We start from the raw sequence: 6,060 nt of genomic DNA on the forward strand, positions 1-6,060 counted from the left end.
ATAGCCAGAAGTTAAAAGATAATGATGAGAATGGGTGGATGAGAGAAAGTGATGGACAGGTAGGGGAATTGATTTAGTTTAGGTGTTGGGAAGGTCCCACCCATGATAGGATATCATGGGGTGAAGGCAGGACATCAAGGAAGCCAGAAAGGGCTAACCGGTGGGATAGGCCCCTGCCAACAAGCCAGCCAGTTGTACTGGCAGCATGCCCAGATTTGGCATTTTTCCTTTGTGGGCCCCACTACTTTGTAGGGTTATTCCACCCATTTCTACCATGATTAGAGATATATTTAATGGCCCTAATGCATGTGGTTTCATATTCACCTCTATTTTCTATCACAAGATATTTTAGATTAAAGGGGTAGAAAAATTTCCTTTATAAAAAAGGGGTTTTGCCTATTTAGCTTATAAAAGGGGGTGGGGGGGGGGAGAGTCAGCTGTGACTCATATTTGCTATTGTGCATAAATAAAAACAGAGAAAGAGAAGAAGAAGGAAAGGAAGAATGAAAGAAAGGAAGAATGAAAGAAAGAAAGAAGAAAGGAAAAGAAGGGAGAGAGAGAAAGGAGTTCAGTAGCCCTCTACTGTTGCTGCATCTGCTATTATGAGTGCTATTGCTGCCATGCATGCACTCCCTTGTGCTATTCACAGTAAGAGGATGCTGCCAAGATGTTGCTCCAGTTGGGACTTGGAATTCAGAGTTGCATGGCTGATGATAGAGTTGCCTACATACCCCCGAGAAAACAAGAGAGATAATAAATTCCAACCCGACCCAGTGGATTGAGCTAGGGTAAGATTCGTCCAGGGTTAGGGGTAGTTTAATTATGCAATTAATTAAGGAAATTTCATGTGGGAGTTAGGTATTACCTTTCACCATGAAAGCCCTAAAGTAAGAACCCTAATTGAGACCCGATTTACTGTTTCACTGTTCTGGAAACCCTAATTCATAAGGCTTTTCCAAAATTAAGTGGAATTAAGTGAAATTGAAGGTGGAATTAACCTCCACACAGGTCTAATTTAGTCGAGGGATTATCATAACAAGAAGCCGAAATGCTGGTGGAAGAATTTGGCGTAAAGTGAAACCCAAGCTACCTAAAACAGTGTCTGGGGACCCAAATTGAATTGGTAAAATTGCTTGTTAGATGTAGAAAGTTTAATTGAAATGGGTAAGATGCCAATTTGAGACTAGAATTGCCAGAGCAAAGTGATACAACAAGGAGCTTGGCTGATAAGCTGAGAATAGCCTATTCTGCCAAGCAACCAGCTAGAGAGCCCAAGGCAACCTGGCCAGCTGGTTAGGGCCTGATAGCATAGGGCTGTTAAGGGATTATTGCTAGTGAATGGCCTATGTCTATGTGTCTGTGTTCTGACTTGCTCATGACTATTTGTACATTGTGTGGCCATGCTTATGAGTTAACGGGAGAAGGAAAACTGGTAGAAAAGATGATAGAAGGCATGAGGTTGAAATGACCGTATTGCCCCTATCCCATCATTCAAGTGTTTCCTTGAGCCCAGGCAACACCTACATGCCCAAGAGGATAAATAAAAATTAAATACCTGTAGGGCCAGCCCAATAAGCCAAGAATGAACTTAATGACTATGTGGGTTGGATGAATGCCCTCTAAATTGGACAAGAAGGAATTCAGTTGCAGTTGGATCTGAATACAGGAATCCAAATGGAACCTAGGAATGATAATTTGCAAATAACTATGTCAGTAAATTGACTTACATGTAACTTGATAAATAGGAACCTGATATGTATACCTGGTGAGGATTCGCGAGATCGGAAATTTAGTGAAAGACACCAGAATTGGGAATTTCAGGTGAGTGAGTGCTAGATTTCTTTGATGAAGTGTTTCTATCTTTTCAATTTTGCATCCTCATGTGGTATGTGATGACTATTATGTTATACCGACATGGATGTGATCGTGGTTTTGTGGATGCCTACTATGATAGCGGTGTGGTGTTGGATGTAATATTGATAGTCTTTGGCACGGTGTGGCTGAGGTTCTGTCCAGTATCGTGGGCTCAGAGGTCAGTCTTATAGCTGGGATCACAGATGTACGTATTTGAAAAAGGGTGTAATAATGACAATCTGTGGCATGGTGTGGACGGGGTTCTGTTCGGTACTATGGGCTCAGAGGTCAGTCTTACAGCTATGGCCACAGTTGTATGCATGGATGCTATGGATGCATGTAGACTGCATATGGTTAGGCTCACATCCCTAGTGCTATAACCCCTTGCCACTAGGGGGTGAGGTATTGGCTAATCCCACTCGGTGGTATGTTGTACAGGACTACTACACCCGGGTATGACGTACTGTATCCAAAGAGGGCACAACATGATACGACGTACTGTACCCATGGTTTTCAGACACATGAAGGACTGAGGCTCTAACCGGGACTGCCTAACTCTTACTTGCAACGAGGTTGTATTCCTGAGGTCTAACGTATAGGGTAGGGAATGCCACCTACGTTGCTTATAGCACTTATACCCATAGATACTGAAACTTAGTAATTAGAATGGAAAATAGACTAATAAATGAATCATGTGGATTTTGCATATGGATAATGTGGTATGATATTGTGAGCTTGTGATGGCATTCATGATGTATATATGTGTGCTTGCATGCTCACCCCTCACTGAGCTGTGTAGCTCAACCCTATTGATATCTTCTTTTTAGATAATGGAACTGGAGCTTTGGCACGACAAACACAGTTTAGATATGCAGGTGTAATTGTTGGACACTTGCTGGACAGATGATTTAAGCAATGTGTATAGAGTGTATTATTGCAGAATGTGTTGTATGTAAGGTTGTGAATATTTATATTACTTGTGAATGGATTTATGACTTTAATTAAATTAGTTGATATCACAATAGTCTAGTCAACATACTTATTTCTGTTTTATGGATCTTATATGCGTACTCTGATTTATTAGGTGACTTGGGAAATGGGTTTGGTTATCGTACTACATCTATGATCCTGGGTATTGTCAGGCTGACTGGGTTGGGTATCCAATAACGAATACCTTAGCCATATTTGGGGAAGGGTGTGATAATTAAAAACATAAGAATTAAAGGCCTAAACTCACTTATAAATATGCTCATCAAATACCCCCATACTTAATCTTTGCTAGTCCTCGAGCAACCAAAAAAAAAAACTAAACTAAAAAAAACGAAAACCTAACTCACTTTCATAGGAATCATGATTGCACTTAGCATGTACAACAAGCCTTTAAACCCCTAGGTTACCCTAGTGGACGAGTTGTGTCTCGTGAGTGTTTGCAGGGAATATACACACATAATTCAAATGTTAGTTGATCCTTTCCTAAGCATAGGCAAAGAATACATCCATTCTAAAATTGACAATAAGCATGATAACTAAGTTTTGAGATTGAGATTCTTATAGACCCCCATACTTTGAACTTTATTATCTCACTCCAAGTTGTGGAACTATCATGCCTCCCAATTAAGGAGCTTCTTTATTGTGTTCACTCTATTTCTCACCAACACCACTCCATAGAGATTTGACCAAGAACATCTTCTAGGTTACAAAAGACCTTAGCTCGGGTTAGACATAAACCTGGGCACTTTATATTACCATTGTACATTCTTTTCATTAGTTAATGAACTCAATTGTTCCTCCACTACAGTTGGCCTGAATGACATACAAGGCTTGCACCAAATACCCAAGTTACTAAGTAGCATTGGAAACCATTATGGTCGCATATATCTGAATCAGAAATTGATGCAGTGTAAGCTCAAAACTTTTCTTTTTAACAACTTGCTCCATTTTTTATTTAACCACTTACTCCAATCCGTGCGTCTTGACCTCTTAAGCTTTCCATTATGGTCCATTTTTTATTTAACGCATTTTAGGCCAATTACTCTCAAACCAGATAGCTTTAATGAACTAGGTTGAAAACACCCCTCAAGCTTACTTACTCGAGCCAAAAAGGCTACAGGCCAAAACTAGATTAAAGAGCAAAATGTAAATCATGCAAGATTACCCGGTCCCAGTCTTAACTCCCAACCAGGACTCGTGTAACTAAGATTAAACATACAGTCAGCCCTCTTTTGGAGATAGTGCTTTTTTTTTTTCTTTTTTTTGCTAAAGCTTACCTCGGGTAGTATTCAAATTCTTTTCCTCATTACAAGACTTTTATGACTTCAAAGCACAAGGTGCCAAAATCACCTCTTTCAATTTCTTTTCACAATAAGAATTTGACAAAATTTTCAAAATGGATGCAAACTTATACCTAAGCCTAAGTCAAGATTTAACTTATGAACTATCACCCACCCCCATACTTAAAGGATGCAATGTCCTCAATGCATGAAAAATAATAATAATAAAAAAAAAATAAGGATGAAGGAGAGGGGTTACCAAATATGATCATTCTGGCATAGAGTATAGAGGTTCATGGAGATCCATTACCTCTTCCACAGGCATAGATGGTAGCTCAATGTATGGCTTTAAACGTTGTCCATTCACTTTAAACACCTCACTAGGTCCTGGATTCAAAATCTCAGCAGCACCATGAGAGAAAACATTATGCACAATAAAAGGTCCATCCTAGCGGGAACGCAACATACCTAGGAACAAATGCAATCTTGAGTTATATAACAAAACCTTGTCGCCAACTTGAAAAGATTTCCTAAGAATTTTTCTATCATGGAAGGCTTTGGTTTTGACCTTGTAAATCCGAGCACTATCATAGGCGTCATTCCTAATCTCCTCCAACTCTACTAGGTGGAGTTTCCTAAGCGCTCCTTGTACTTAATATCTTTTTTTTTTTTTTTTTTTTTGTGGGGTGTGGGATGGATGGGGGAAGGGGATAGTTAAGATGTAAATCAGCAACTACTTGAACCCATGACACATGTTCTTTTTAATTTTTAATTTTTATTTTAGTATCAGCTGTAAGTGATCTTTCTAGATCAGTTGCCATACCTCTAATTTTCTGAAGTGGCATGGTGAGAGTCGAATCCTGGTTTCCTTATCAAGGTGGTGATAAACTCTTTATACTTGTGAAAATGATCTCAAGTTTGACCATCTTCTGTTTCTTTTTGAATTAATGCAGCTAAGTATGCTGCTATATTGGCAAAGGACAGTGTATTGGCCTATATTTATATAACATGGTAAAGAAAGATTCAGAATCTCATTTGCACAGAATCCATTTCTCACTGTATCTCATTCATGTTTCTGCAGAACATGAAATGGCAGCGAAAACTTTAACTCAAAGATCCCCTGGAATTAATGCAGCCGGTTGAAAAATGAAGCCTTTTGCATATGGTCATGAAGGATGAAAGATTGTAGAGCTTTTAGCTATAATATCAAGCAGAACATTTCGTTGAAATTTTCTAAATGGAACTGTGTACATATTATTTACTAATGGTTCGCAATATAAACTGGCCATGAATTATGAAGTATGTCTATGATATGTGTTTGCCATAAGTAGGTTCAGGACATTGTGTCTCTTGCTTTCATCCTAGCGAATGAACAGGCCCTGAGAGTTTGGTGTATTTTGTATATTGAGAAATAAATTGTATATTCTGTTTTCTTTTTGTGGATGTATTATTACAAGAATTTATTAGGTAAATATAAATATATATTTTTTAAATGTATACTATTAACGACAGAAATAAATTTCCATAGTAAATAGCAACTTTTTTCAACGGCCGTTGTAAAAATATACGTCCGTAGCAATAAACAATTTTATACGACGGTAAATTATCGTCGTTTGATTTTAAGCTATGGTATAATAAGTCCGTCGTTAATAACCTGAATCTATGCACCCCATAATTCTGTCGTAACCAGATATGACACCTATCTTAATGACGGACTTGCGACGGATGTTAGCCATCGTCTATAGTACAATTACTGTGGTATTTTTTTTTTGCGATGGAAATTTTCCGTAGTAAAAGAGAAATTTTGTTCTAGTAATATCGGAATGCCGTGCTTAAAGAGGCTATGCCACTTACTCCTCTTTTCCATTGCCGATGCTACTGCTGGAACTGGCTCCCTCTCAAATGTCTCCTTCGCTGGGAAATACGGGGCCAAACA

General features: G+C 38.6%; 1 long non-coding RNA gene across 1 annotated transcript; it reads left to right on the plus strand.

Annotated features, from left to right (window-relative positions):
- Positions 1-444: 444 nt before the first annotated feature.
- On the plus strand, positions 445-5,561 carry LOC122068291. The gene is made up of 3 exons (XR_006137028.1): positions 445-788; positions 1,746-1,821; positions 5,206-5,561. It is a non-coding gene; the product is annotated as an uncharacterized LOC122068291 (long non-coding RNA).
- Positions 5,562-6,060: the final 499 nt, after the last annotated feature.

Source organism: Macadamia integrifolia, unplaced genomic scaffold, assembly GCF_013358625.1.
Source record: "Macadamia integrifolia cultivar HAES 741 unplaced genomic scaffold, SCU_Mint_v3 scaffold368, whole genome shotgun sequence".
Lineage (NCBI taxonomy): Eukaryota > Viridiplantae > Streptophyta > Magnoliopsida > Proteales > Proteaceae > Macadamia > Macadamia integrifolia.